At 49.7% G+C, this 14,323-nt stretch overlaps 8 non-coding genes across 8 annotated transcripts; 3 read left to right on the top strand and 5 right to left on the bottom strand.

Annotated features, from left to right (window-relative positions):
* Positions 1-321: 321 nt before the first annotated feature.
* On the bottom strand, positions 322-403 carry TRNAS-UGA. The gene has a single exon. It is a non-coding gene; the product is annotated as a tRNA-Ser (tRNA).
* An 851-nt stretch (positions 404-1,254) lies between these two features.
* On the bottom strand, positions 1,255-1,325 carry TRNAG-GCC. Its single transcript has one exon. It is a non-coding gene; the product is annotated as a tRNA-Gly (tRNA).
* A 3,051-nt stretch (positions 1,326-4,376) lies between these two features.
* TRNAW-CCA lies at positions 4,377-4,448 on the bottom strand. The gene has a single exon. It is a non-coding gene; the product is annotated as a tRNA-Trp (tRNA).
* Positions 4,449-6,555: 2,107 nt separating this feature from the next.
* Positions 6,556-6,628, top strand: TRNAR-UCG. The gene has a single exon. It is a non-coding gene; the product is annotated as a tRNA-Arg (tRNA).
* Positions 6,629-10,090: 3,462 nt separating this feature from the next.
* On the top strand, positions 10,091-10,172 carry TRNAS-AGA. The gene has a single exon. It is a non-coding gene; the product is annotated as a tRNA-Ser (tRNA).
* Positions 10,173-10,439: 267 nt separating this feature from the next.
* TRNAR-ACG lies at positions 10,440-10,512 on the top strand. The gene has a single exon. It is a non-coding gene; the product is annotated as a tRNA-Arg (tRNA).
* A 1,730-nt stretch (positions 10,513-12,242) lies between these two features.
* Positions 12,243-12,314, bottom strand: TRNAM-CAU. The gene has a single exon. It is a non-coding gene; the product is annotated as a tRNA-Met (tRNA).
* A 1,044-nt stretch (positions 12,315-13,358) lies between these two features.
* Positions 13,359-13,430, bottom strand: TRNAW-CCA. The gene has a single exon. It is a non-coding gene; the product is annotated as a tRNA-Trp (tRNA).
* Between the last annotated feature and the right edge of the window lie 893 nt (positions 13,431-14,323).

The raw sequence follows: 14,323 nt of genomic DNA, 5'->3' as shown, positions 1-14,323 counted from the left end.
ATGTGCCCAAATTCCGGGTTTCAGTTTCATAAGTCAGACCCGAGCTAGATTTCGGGTAGGGAAATTTAAAAGAAGAATTAAAGCCTGAGCATGTGTCAGCACCTTTATAGCGGTTTCAGAAATCCCTAATGTTTTCCAAAAATCATTTTCAAAAATTTTCTTCACCCACCGTTATACTAAAAGACAACAACCACCTGCTTACAGTTTCGAGGAGAGATATAATAATACTAAGGAAAACGGTGTATTTCGTGTTATTGTGTGTGTTTTACAGCCTCCAAAGTTGGTCCAACAGGTGTAACACCTGGGAAGAAAACAGTACTCCGTAGTCGGCAGGATTCGAACCTGCGCGGGGAGACCCCAATGGATTTCAAGTCCATCGCCTTAACCACTCGGCCACGACTACACGACTGCTCCCCACTTGTCTGGATATACTCCCATGAGAAATAATATCTTTCCTGTTTGCAAACTGACTTTCCTTTTGGTCTAACACCTCTAGACTGCCTGTTATCATACTAAAAAGAACAAGATTTTGACTATCTAGACGTTGGTAACAGAAGTTGTTACATATTGCAACGCTCTCCTGACATGCGAAATACCAAAGCCCCTGCGGGGGTAGCATTCACTTCAGCAGGTGCGTTGGTACCCAACTCAGACACTGAAGTACAAGGACTAACCGAACTCAGAGACAGGAAGCGGGTGTTTGTACCACATGCCCTTGGGGATTCTTACACATCCAGATCTTCACTCCCGTTTTCTAAAACTCGAACCAAAGACCTCTGAAGAAACAGCAGAGAATGGTTTCGACCCACCGCCCTCGGTGTTGCGGACCCAGCACGCTTCCGCTGCGCCACTCCGTTTACAACAAACCAGGTCGTGTCTCAGATTTAAATTTCAAGGCCGTAAATTCGGTGCCTTCTTATTTGAGATGTTTGGGTATTTTTCAGCGATTGCCTCTAAGACCGAGAAAGGATGCCTCGGCTCCGTGCACGGCCAGACTCGCCCTCAAATACCAGCGACTTACAGTTCGCCTCCGAAAGATGGATCGGTGGAGGTCGGTTGAGGTCGGAATGTACGTAGCTTCAGTAGGATGACGTTGCAGGTCACGGGAAAACCAAATGCATGCCAAGTGGCGTCGTTTACAAGGTGAAATTGCATAAGGAAGGCTTGCTTTGATCTTTCTCAGCCATAAACGGATCCAAGGAACACAGTTCGAAGTACTTTTAGCTTGTAATTCTTAGTGCGTAAAAGACAGGTTGCATTGGCCGGGAATCGAACCCGGTGCTCCCGCGTGGCAGGCGAGAATTCTACCACTGAACCACCAATGCCCGCGGCCCCCTCTTTCTTTATAGTTATACTATCTCCACATTGGTAGCGCAAAGAGATTGTAAGCTTTTTCCCTAGAATCTTTCTAAACTCAATCAAAGAAAACACGATACCTAAACATTCTGAGAAACCCTGTGACCTCGAAGAAGTGAAACTGATGATATGCAACCCTTGGAGGCTTTTGAAGGTGAAGAAGAAGCATAAATAACCGACATATGAAAATGTTTTTCCCCACCCCACCCCATTTACGAGACTGTTGCGCTGCCTACTGCGCTAAAGAGGCACCTCACCCCACCTCATTTAAGTCGTTAATGAAAACAAATTCCAAAAATCTCTCGTTTAGGATGCAAGCAAATCTGGCTAATTACTGGGTCAAAGTGCTCAATTCAAGTTTGAAACAAGTTACTGCATTTTGGAAAAAAGACCTATAGTCATTCTTCTGTGAAAACCCAAGTTTGTATACGGAGGATATGGTCATCAGAAGCAAGAAGAGTAAAGAAAACGCTGAAAGTAGGAATTCTTCCCAATCCTGTTCCTTACATCCGTCCCCATCACTTGCCCTTGGGAGGGTGACCGCCGGCTGCTGAGGCCTGTGTGGGCTTGGGAACCAAAAGCCGAACAGGACCCAGAAATAAATAGAAGTTATGCCCCTTGCTTTTGAGGACTTTTCACTACTTTGGAGAAAAAAACCAACACAGAGAACACTATTGACGATCAATAAAAATTATCTTTACCAAAGGGAACCCTGAGTTTGGTTTTCAGGGAGGTAATGGGCAGGGATAGTCCGGATTATACAAAGCATGTGAAAGCCAGTTTTTCACATGCCTCTATCTCCTTTGCTTTCTATCTTTTTGCACCTCTTCTTCAGAATAGAGAGCTTACAGTACTTCCTAGAGCTGTGGTTAGGACCCTTTGAAGGGGACGGATGGCAGGAAGCTCCAACAGCAAACTGATCTTTTAGGAAGAATTCGGACCATGAACTAGGTTTCTGCAAATCTTAGCAACAGAAGAAAACAGAACTGGACAGCATGGGACATAAACCTCAACTCGATCGAGTTATATAATGGCTTAGCTCTTGTCTTCTCCTGTGTAAACGGTGCCTACATTCCTCCAGGGGTGTTAAAGGTAAATTCAAAGGATGTCCATTAAAGCTATTTGAAAAACAGTATAAAACCACCCGTGAAATATTAGCTACTGATTTTTATTTCATGTAACTTTGTAATGAACCTCCGAAAGTCAGAAACCTTACCGTATTTCTACTGGACACAGACACCTTCAGTATAACACACATAACTGGTGCTCATGTAAGTGGGGCTGTCAGAGCAGGCTCTAACAGGATGCCTGGAGGCCAGCGCGGAGGAGGCGGTGCCCAGCCAGGAGCACCGACGCGTTAGGTAACTTGATCCAGTGGATTTTCATGTCTCATGCTGTCCAGTTCTGTTTTCTTCTGTTGCTGGCACTTGGAGAAGGCCAGGAGCCTGTCCGGGCCCCACTCCACGGGAAGTCCCGTCACACAGACAGGCCGAGGCAGCGGCGCCAGAGCAGGAAACCCCTGAGCAGATGAGGAAGAAGCCAAACCCTGCTTCCCACCCCCAAGTAATAAATATTCAGACCCCTAGTCACCAACTGTCCTTTAAAAAAAGATAGAAATAACCCACTCCAGCAGCTCCAGCGAAAACCTGCCTGCTCGCTCTCCAGTGCTCTCTCTCCCTCTCTTCTCCCCTCCCCTTCCTCTCACCCCGGAGGTTTCTCCTGCTCTCACCTCTCCGCAGTGTACTTTCCACTCTAACACATTTCCCGCCCGCGTTCCTCGTCAGCTCTGCTACTTGTCTGGCCTTGAATTCATTGTGGTGACAAGGCCGAGAACCTTCGGCGAGGCCTTTGGAGCTGGCTGAGGCCAGGCCCCGGCTCACCTGGCAACACAGTCAGGCAGCAAACACAGGAGAACATTCCTTTCTGACAAAGGTCCTGTCCTGGGAAGGAGCAGCCTTCGAGGAACCGAAAGGCCTGGGCCACAGACGGGCGCGGGGTCTTGTTTTCAGGAGGAGGCTGTCAGGCCCAGGCTTGTGCACACAGATGCACAGACGTGTACAGGAAGGACCCCGATTTCACTGAGCGAGAGGGGACCTGGGAAGAGGAGATCCCAGGTTCATGTCAACGCCCGGGGCCAGAGATGCTGATGGAAGATGCTGGTGAGGAGAAGTCGACGGGCTGCAGCACTTTAGGACATCCAACAGCGGCACTCGCTGCTCACCCCGGGGACTGAGGAAGAGGACAAGTCCAGAAGGCTCTAGACTCCTGGTTGGGAGGGGGGCGGGGCGTGATGCACACACTGTTGCAGGCAGACTGGCGAAGGAACAATCCAGAAAGCAACCAAAGCAGAAAGAGGGAAACAGAAGACTGTGCCTTCCCTGACGTGGTGAACGCCCAAGACGAGTGTTTAAATTAGACTTTCTTTAAAGAAGGCTGCAAAGGACGCGCCGTCCATCTGGGGAGCTCTAGCCGTGGACAGAATCCCAGCGGCGGGCCAGGGACCGAGGCCGAACAGAACACATCCCACAAAACTCTGGTAAGAGCAGATATTCTGTCCTTTCTGTCGTGTTAAAGACAGGACCATGGGTCCAAAGTGGTGTCCCTTGTGCTAAGCCCCAGCCGGCACACGGAGACCGGCTTACCAGCGACGGTGTCAGCACCTGCCAGAAACGGAATCCTCAGCCAGTCAACGAGAAATCGCTGCGTCAGCACTAGGGAGGTGACAGATGCCTGTCGTCCCGCAAAGGAACGCGACAGTATCACCTCCTCGCTCGAAGTCCCTTCTGCCTATAAAAGTCTCATCCTGTACACCTCTCTGGGGCTCCTTCTATCTACTAGACGGGATTCGGCTGAGCATGAACACTTGAATTAAGTCAGTAAGAACTTTAAAATGTACTCAGTACATTTTGATTTTTAACAGTCACATCTCTTTGGAAGCCTCTCAAAGTCAACTACTAGGTACACCTTGGAGGGAATCGCCTTGCTTTTCATGTCTTTACCCTAAAAAGGCTTTTGGTCACTGACCCCGCCGTGATTCGAACACGCAACCTTCTGATCTGGAGTCAGACGCGCTACCGTTGCGCCACGAGGCCACAGGGGGGCGCCCCTTGCCTTGTAAATTAGGATTTAAATAATCCTTTCTCTTCTGCAGCTCCTGAAGGTTTTCTTCTTTTTATTGGTGGGTTTGATCCGTGTTCTCCCCACTATCCACAACTTTGCTAATGCCTTGCTAAGAAAGTAAACCAACCAGATTAAATATGAATGCAAAAACCCAAATGCTCCCTTCTGAGGAAAACTCTGTGCTTTCTCTTTCCACTTTGCAAAATTCCCCTGTCTTAAGAAAACTCCAGTGCTCATTAGGTTTAGATCTGCAGTGAAACAGGAGTAATAATGGGAACAAATTTTGCACTACTGTTTTACCTATAATTCATGAGATTTCTCCCTCTTCTGAAACAGACTCGTGGCCTAGCACCTGCCCTGGCCAGGCCCGCCCCCTTCCCTTCTCAGCACCCGCCAGGCCCGCCCCAACCTGCGGACGAGCTGTGTGGTCTCAAGGGCCCAGTGTGACTGACATCATTTCCAGAAATTCTCCAGGCTCCTTTCAGTCCGAGTGTGTGGCCTTCCGGTCTGTGTAGTTCACACATGAGCACAGCTCCAATTCGGTGGCCACTGCGTGAGCCCTTCCCACTTTCTAGCAGCCTGTGCTTGACCTTCCTCCGGTGAGTCGCAACACGTGGTCCCCTGAACCACAGCCTCAGTTTCAGCTGGGAACTTGCTAGAAATGCACATCTTTGTCCACACCCCAGAACCACTGAATCAGTGACTCTGGGGGTGAGCCCCTGCCACCTGTGTGTCAACAAGTTCATGGTGATGGGCGGCGGGGGGGGGGGGGGGGGGGGGGGGAGTCTGAGAATCACTGTTCCAGTCAAGAGAGAGATCAGGTACTTTCCTCTTTCGAGAAAAGAATCTTCGCGGCCCCTTCCAGGATGGAGGGCGGACAATGTACCGGTCAGCCGGGGCTGCCACAGCAAAGTGCCGCAGATTGGGGGCTTTAAGCAACAGATTTATTTTCTCACAGTTCTAGAAGCCAGAAGCCCAAGGTCGCCCCTGTCAGCAGGTTTATCCATGGCTGCCTTCTACAGTATCTTCACTTGGTCTTTCCTCTGTGTGTGTTGTGTCCTAACCTCTTTTCAGAAGGACACCAGTCACGTGGATGAGGGCCCACGCAGACGACCTCCCCCTGCTTTATCTAGATCTTTAGATGCCCCACCTCCAGACACAATAACCTCCTGAGGGACTGGCCGTTAGGCCTTTAATACTGTGAAGGGGGCCGGCGGGACACACGCGGCTCTGCCCCCGACATGGAAGTTTCTAGATGAAGCCCCTGCTGACAATTCCTGAGCCCGGTACTGGGGTGCCAGGATGGAGGGCTTAGGGGTAAAGCCGACGGCCGCTCTGCTTTTCGCCACACGGTTTGCTTAGGACCCCGCTTCCTCGAGCCTGACAACCGCCATCGCTTCCCAGATGGTGAAGTGTTGCTGCCGTTACCTCCTCTCGCCGCTCGTCCCACTGGACGGCACTCTGTCCCCGGGGTGTTGTGAGAGGGATTTCTGCAGTGCGCGGAGTGACCCCGCGTGGTTCTCCACCGCCTCCCCCTGCCGCGCTGGGCCCGGGCCCCGGGAGCAATCCGCTTCGGCCATCGCCGCTCCCGGCTCAGCCCTGGGCTCCCGGGGCCCTCGCGGCTGTGGCCTCTGCTCCCGGGGGCCGTCCAGAGATGGGCTCCTGGTTCTAGTGGCTTCACACTCCTCGCCCGCGCGGTTATCCTGACCGTAACTTTACAGTATTTCTGACCATTGGGGCTCAACTTGTTTCCCCAACTAAACTGTAATTTTTTTTTGTCCTCAAGATTGTATTTAAATCCCAGCTAGTTAACATACACTGCAATATTGGTTTCAGGTGCAGAATTCAGGGATTCATCACTTAGGCACACCACCCAGTGTCCTCCTGATACCCGTCACCTAGTTCCCCCCACCCCGACCGGCCGTCGACCCACAGATGGCTCCCTACAGTCAGGAGCCCGGACTTCTGAGGGTTGGACATGCCTTGGTTCGCAAGAATGCATTCACTACGTTGCAGTCTTAGCACCAAGATTATTTTCCTTCACATCAAATACCGCCCACACAGCCGCTTGCCTCGTAGGACCACGTGGCCTAATGGATAAGGCGTCTGACTTCGGATCAGAAGATTGAGGGTTCGAATCCCTTCGTGGTTGCTGCAGGGTTCCTTTATTACATCCTGGGCCCTTCCCGCTACTTGCTGCTCCTGTTTTCTCGGTTCAAGTCAGTGAACCGAATCTTCTCACGCTAACCTAACGGTCTTACCGCCCCCTCCCTCCCCCAGGTCTCCTTCACATCCCCTCTTCGGTTTGGGACTTCGCTGCCCCCCCTCCGGGTGACTGTCCCTTGACGTCGCACAGCCCCCTCTCCCGGTCAGCGGCTGCCCCCGGATCTTCCCGGTCCGTCCGCTCCCTCCCGACGCTACCCCTCCCTCCTTCCCAGAGAATCGGGCGCTTCGGGGCGCAGCCGGGGAGCCCGGGTTCTAGCCCGGCTGCAGGGGGCCCTGCCCGGGTCCTTGCGCCCACTCGGCGCAGACCCGCCCCGCCTGCTGAGGGCCGGCCCACCCGCACCCCAATCCTGGTAACGCGGGGAACCTGAGGCCGCCCTGGGAAACCCAGGAAAGACTGGGGGCGGGGGGCGGGGGGCGGCTGGACGGTAGCCTCTAACAAATGTGGGAAAGGGGTAGACTTAGAAGACCCACCACCGTCCACAATCCCCAGAGAAATAAGACACTGAGTAAAGAGCGTTAACAATCTTAAAACCCTTTACACAGGGTTGTCGGGAAAAGGACCACCCCAGGATTTCCTGCGAATTGCAAAGGGGGAGAAGAAAGCTCTAAAGGGACCGCACTGTCTTCACCGTCAGTGGATGTCCTGACAAATGCCTCCCGATGGGAACTAAGGGCTGTATCAACTAGACAGTGTGAAGCCTCACATTTTAACCTGAATCTAATCTAATCAAAACGGATCTAATCCATAATTTCGACTTCACTTCTGGTTTAAAGAGCATCGAGGAACAAATTAAAAGTTGCCTTCGGAGACAGGGAGGTAGATCCAGAATGTGAGACTTTTACAAAATAATTGGCTTGGATTTTTTTTTAAGTCAATGTCAAAAAAGTGACAGCAAGGAGAAGCTGGGACACTGCTCTAAACTGAAAGGGGCTAAGGAAACGTTGCAAATCAAAGGCAATGGACCAATGATCTTTGACGGGATCCTTGTTAGAAACACCGACTTTGAAAGATACACTTAAAGAAAGTCCAATAAGGCCTCAAGGTGAGACGTTCTGTGAAGAATTGCTGGGGGCCTACTCATGAAAATGGTGCTGTGCTTCTCTGAGAGCCAGCCGTAGCTGACCCTCGGGCACCTACGTAGCTGGGACACATCGCGATGTCTGCTGAGGAAGTTTATGCGACCCGGAAGACAGAGGTAGATATGACTCATTCAGCAAACTGTTACCAACTGTTGAGTCTGGATGTTGGGTGTGCAGGTAATTCCTTACCCTCTCAACTGTTTCATAAGTTTGAATATTTTTATAGTAAAACTTCCAACTTAAAAAGAAAAAAGTCAGGCAGAAGCTGTCCTATGAAAACAGAGGCCAGAGAGCAAGGAAGGGCATGGGGCTCCCAGGAGATACGCACGGGGGTCGGCGGGAGGAAACCTGGCCCCCGGGAGGAAGGCAGGCCACTTCCCTCAGGAGCCGCAGGCGCCCGGGATGGAGGGGCCAGGGTCAGGCAGCTCTCCAGGATGACCTCTCCTGTCGTCTGTGACCTTCCTTGTAGGCCAGAGTTCCTTCTAAGACTGTAAAGGAGGGAAGGGACACAATCCGCCGTGCGTGCTCAGGTGCACACATCACGTGGTGGTGACACAGCCCGACCTGCGACAGCTCTGCTGTTCTCTCTCACCGCTGCCCCTCCCGGCACCCTCCCAAATACAATGCTCCAGCCAGACAGAACTGTCCTCAGTTCTTTCCTGTTCTGTGAGGTTTAGGTCTAGAACACGACCTTTCCGGTTCGGCCAGCTCCCACACGTCCTTCAGATCTGAGCTTCAGTCCGCAGGTACTCGTTGAGTACCCATTTACCCATTCAGAGGCGACAAACGGAGAGCCAGAGCCGGAAACTGGCCTCAGGCAACTTGGAGTCTACTGAGTGACTCTCCAAGCAGCCATCAGAATGACCGTGTCTGGGGCCTGGCCCTACTCTGACAGGCCGCTTGGCGCCCTGGACCTCCCCCTTGGATACTCAACTGTAAACATTCGCTTGTATCATCGTTTACTCCAGAAAGCCCTCAAAGGAGTGGCTATATTTTTCCTGCTTCCCGCTGAATGAGCAGCTCCTAGCAGAATGCATGACACGTGATTGCGCTCAGAATGAAATTTTTGAAACAATGAAGAAATGAACCCATTTAGGGACAAGAGCCTGGAGGCCTAAATACTTCTAAAAAGTTGGTGCTAGAAGTTTCTCATATGAGAAACTCTAAGAAGCTGATCTAAGAAAAAATGGGCCTGTGGCTCGGAAGAGCCAGATTTGAGAAAAAATCGGGAGCTTGGACTAAAGGCTTGATAACCTATGGGTGCTGGGGAGAGAGCCAGAGAAGGAAGAATGTTAAGGTAAGTTCTCAGGCTTTGGTTTTGACTCCTGATAAAATCTGAGTTGTTGAAGGAGGTTCAAGTTTGGGAAGAAAGGGTAGAGCATTCATTTTGGGATATATTGCTTTTGAGATGCCCACGCACATGCAAAAAGAAATGACCGAGACAGCTCTCCACTGGGAAGCCCAGAAGAAGGGCCGGGGCTGAGGACAATTTTCAGCACAGGAGCAGCAGATGGTAATCCCATCCCCTTCTTCTGTTCATGGAATGGAGCTATTGGTGAAGTACAGAATCTTCTATTTGCACACTAACGTACCCACGCTCCTCCACATACAGATAATTCTGTGATAGTCCTGGTTGTGTAGTTTCAGAAATGTGAGATCCTGGGATCTGTTCTCGCTCTGAAGGTCATCTTTGCAAATACTCTTTATCATCCACAGAGTATCAGATAAAGGTATGCTCATCCCCTTGGAAGAGAAGGCCCCACGCAGGGAAACAGATTTGACTTTTCGAAACATTTTCGACTTCCCTATTTCATTCCAAAATATTCTATCAGTTGCTTTAAAATATTTTGAGCTTTGCCAAGAAACAGGAGGTAGGTTTCCCTATGGAACATTCTGATGGGTCCCTTTTCTTGAATTTAAAAATGGCGGTTACATTTATTGAGCCCTCACCAAATTCCAGGCACTGGATGAGTGTGCAAAGGCATAGAGTATCTGTGAGGACATCAATGTCAGATTATTCATTGAGAATAAATGTCCTACTCCAGCAAAAATTGGAGGATTTTTAAAGGATTGTTTGAAAGCGATTAATTAAAGAGTATTATTACAACAAATCGCTGATTTGGGTTCTAGAAAGGACCCCGAAAGCATTCTCAGTTGCCTCGTGCTAAAATGCAGGTTGGATGATCCTTCCCCAGTGTCGTTAGCGAGGATGGTTTCTTTTGTTGTGTTTGTTACTAAATCCTGAAATAGCCTAGAATACATGATATATGGTAACATGGAGGAGATGGAAAGAAGCGCTCTGGTAGTTGTAGTCGTGGCCGAGTGGTTAAGGCGATGGACTAGAAATCCATTGGGGTTTCCCCGCGCAGGTTCGAATCCTGCCGACTACGACAGGTCAGTTTTATGCATTTGCTCTTTTCTCCGCTCAATGTCCACGATCTTCGATTACAGCCTACTTTTTAAAACATTCGCTCAGACGTTTTCAAGTGACATCAAAATGGAAGACTTCTTATCGACTGCGAAGGGATCCTATTGAATGAGTGAACTAAAGCGAAATCTTGGTAATAGGAAATAGGAAATTGGAAGAGAAGGTTTAGAGCAACCTAGTAATTCTACCACTTCCTTTTTTCCCTAGTGTAAACCACACCCATCCTTATGGGCCAGTGGCGCAATGGATAACGCGTCTGACTACGGATCAGAAGATTCCAGGTTCGACTCCTGGCTGGCTCGTTACTTTAGTTATTTCACTTTGATATTCACAATTTCCTTAGGCCACTTAATTATATATATAAATATTTTTAAGCCTATTTAAAAATTTCCTTTGAGGGCACCTGGGTGGTTCAGTCGGTTAAACGTCCGACTTCGGCTCAGGTCATGATCTCATGGTTCGTGGGTTCGAGCCCCGCGTCAGGTGCTGTGCTGACCGATGGCTCGGAGCCTGGAGCCTGTCTTCGGATCCTGTGGCTCCTTCTCTCTCTGACCCTCCCCTGCTCACGCTGTCTCTCTCTCTCTCTCTCTCTCTCTCTCTCTCTCTCTCTCTCTCTCAAAAATAAATAAAAACATTTAAAAAAAAAAGAAAGAAAAAGAAAAATTTCCTTTGTAATAAGATTTGACACAAAATAATAAGAAAGTTAATAATACAGCCTGAAGCTGTACTTCACACTTTTGTTACATACATACAGTTTCTTTACATCACATCGTTAAATTGTTTTCAAAATTGGCTAGTCCTCACATTAGATGATAAAAACCAAATAGAAGGAAGACCTTTCAAATGCATCCTTCTTTGAAAGTAAAGATTGGGAGTTTCACCAAATGAAAAAAATAGTATTTCTAAATACCAATTCTTTTCCTCTCTCTTTTTTTCCCCTAAGATTTCATTTTTTAAGAGCAGTTTTAGACTCGCAGCAAAACTGAGACCTGCCTTCACACATGCGCAGCCTCCCCTGTTACCAACTCCCCACCAGCAGGGTACTTTTGTAACAATGTACTTTGACACATCCTAACCACCTCAAGTTCATAGTGTACATTACAGTTCACCCTTGCCGTTATACACCCTGTGGGTTTGGACAGATGTAGAATGACCCGTGTCCATTATTATAGAATCGTGCGGGGTATTTTCTACTGCCCCCCAAATCCTCTGCGCTCTCTCCCTATTCATCCTCTCCCCCTCCACCCCTGGCACCCACTGATCATTTAGTGTCTCTATAGTTTTGATTTTTTTCACAATGTAATCTAGTTGGAATCATATCATATGTAAACTTTTCTGTTTGGCTCCTTTACCTAGCAATATGCATTTAAGTTTTCTCCATGTCTTTTCGTGGCTTGCTATCTCCCTTCTTTTTAATGTTGAGTAATATTCCATTGTCTGCGGGTACCACAATTGGTCGCATTCACCTACAGAAGGGCATCTTGATGGCTTTCAAGATTTGGCAACCATGAATAAGCTGCTATAAACATCTGTGTTTGTGTTTCTGTGTGGACAGACATTTCAACTCCTTTGGGCAAAAAACAAGGAGTGCATTTGCTGGATTGTACGGTCAGAGTGTGTTTAGTTGCATAAGAGCTACCAAACTGTCTTCCACAGTGGCTGTGCCATTTTGTACTCCCATCAGCAGTGAACGAGAGCCCTGTTGTCCCACATCCTTGCCCGCGATGGTGTCAGTGATCTGGCTTTGGGACATTTTAAGAAGTGATTTTTTTAAATTTTTATTTCTCTCATGACTTATGATGTGGTCATAAGCACCTTTTCATGGGTTTTTTAAAAAATGGGCCAATTACCTTAACAGACACAACCGGAGGGATATGAGAAATTTTGTTAGGTTTGTAATTCTATCCTCCTTTTTACAAGCACAGACTTTAAAGAATCAAACATTTCACCAGATTTCTAACAAGAATTAGCAACCTCTTCTTTCCCGCTCCCGGATCTGAAGATCGCTTTGGGAGGAAAAGGGAACCGAAGCTAGCAGAGGATGGTTTCGATCCATCGACCTCTGGGTTATGGGCCCAGCACGCTCCCGCTGCGCCACTCTGCTCCGCTGTGCCACTCTGCTCAGGGACAGTTGTCCTCATAGTTCATCTTCAGCTTCTCTCTGGTTTGTCTGCTTCCCCCCTCCCCCCATCTGTAGATTTAAAAATGGTTCTCTTTTTCTCTTCAGAGTAGTAATTTGTCTTTTGTAATCCGCTCACCCTGAGCCCGAACGAACGCCTAAGGGTCCGGAAGAAATGGAAAAGCTTATCCTCCATAGGCTTCTCCCGTGCACAGAGGCGTGGTTCAGTGGGACACCTGATCCTGTGTGCTGTGTGAATGTACCTTATATGTAGGACCGACCGCCTGCCGGTGTCCCAAAGGTCATGTCTTTCAGTTATTCTAAGTTATACATAAGGAAACGTGCATTCCCTTTCTCCCATGCTGTGACGTGATGGCTCATAATCTGTGGATGGAGGGACGGAAGGCTTGAGCCCCAAGTGAGAGAAAAACGCACATTCCCGCGCATATACTTTACAGAGTTTTAGCGGTTCACAGAACTTCTAGCCCCGAAGACTTTCTTTGATTTGGTGGTTCATTCCTCATAGACTCAATCTGACAATACTGTCCAAGTTTTCAGTCTGGAAAGGACTTGACCCCTTCTGTGATTCGCAGTGGTAGGGAATCTCAGAGAGCCAAGGACGCGCTTGCGGTGTGACCTCTCGGGTCTGGAAACGCTGAACTAAGGTCACCTACGAGAACCAAACTAGCCGTCTGAGAAGACTTGCCAAGCTTCCGAAGGTTGGAGGACTTGGGGATGGAGAGATGAGTCTGCCAGCGCAGAAGTGACCGTGGAGAGAAGGCGGGGATGGTTGGGAATATTAACGGACGAGTTGGTGACAAGGGAAATCCAGAACGTTCACAATCCATCTGGATGGGCCCCAAAACCAAGTAACAATGCTGTGTGTTCCCGGGTACGCCTGCCTTTCATTTACCTTTTAAAGGTATTTTAATGAGGATGTTCAAGGACGGAGAGTGCAGAGAAAGCACCTTCCTCTTCCTGCTCCGTCTCCCTTCACAGCCCAGAACCTCCCGCAGCCGCTAAAATGACTGACCCCGACGTGATTTGAACACGCAACCTTCTGATCTGGAGTCAGACGCGCTACCGTTGCGCCACGAGGTCCCCGAGGAGGGGCTCCGGCTTCCTCACCTGTCAACCGGATCCTTGCGATCGATTTTCCGCGCTCGGGGAAGGTCCCGCGGACGGGACGCTGTTCCCCCGATCACTCCCGACTCGGCGCCCGAATCGCTTCCACGTACCATCCGTCCTGTTCTATTTCATTTCTGGTTTTCTCAATCTTTATAAAAAAAAAAATAGACGTTGGGGGGAGATTTGTTGTTTTTGTCTTTTTAGAAATATGGCTATTGAAGGTCGGGCGCTCTGGCCAGGAGGGAGGGGACAGGTGTGTCCTCTTCCCGCCCCGGCCGCAAGTCAGAGGTGCAGCCAGGGCGGGTTCGGAATCGGTTTCCCGGGTTGCTCGGAGGTTCCCGCGGGTGTTTCGGGGCGGGGGGCTGTCGCGGGGTGCCCGCGGGGACCCGAGCCGCCCCTGCCTCCCCGCCCGCGCCGCCTGTGCTCCTGCCTGCGGGGACACGCGATCGCCTTCCTGCTGCCGGAGGCCTGCGGGGTCTGTCCCCGTAAAAGAGCAGGGACTCTTCCCGTGTGAGCAAGATGGGCGTTCTGGGGCTGGGGGCCGGCTGGTGAAAGCCTGGAGACCCCGTTTCGGCCTCTTGGGGAATGTTTTCCGCAGGCCTGAAATCATGCAGACCATCTCCCCAAAGAGTGAGCGTGTCTTGAACTCCTAGAAAAGGACATTCGGAAAAGTGATCCCCTGTGGTAAAAAATGTCTTTCTCTGGAAGTCAGGTTTCCCCTTCTGAATCTTGAAAAATGGGTCCAGAGCTCAGGGTCCGGGCTGGGAATTAGTTGTAAAGGACCAAGGTGTATTTGACCTTGCAGGTCGTGGCTTGCCCTTGGTAGGGTATGTGCGGGTATAGTCAGTCCGGGGGTGGGGGTGCGG

Source organism: Suricata suricatta, chromosome 7, assembly GCF_006229205.1.
Source record: "Suricata suricatta isolate VVHF042 chromosome 7, meerkat_22Aug2017_6uvM2_HiC, whole genome shotgun sequence".
Classification (NCBI taxonomy): domain Eukaryota; kingdom Metazoa; phylum Chordata; class Mammalia; order Carnivora; family Herpestidae; genus Suricata; species Suricata suricatta.
This window is presented reverse-complemented; position numbering and strand designations above follow the sequence as displayed.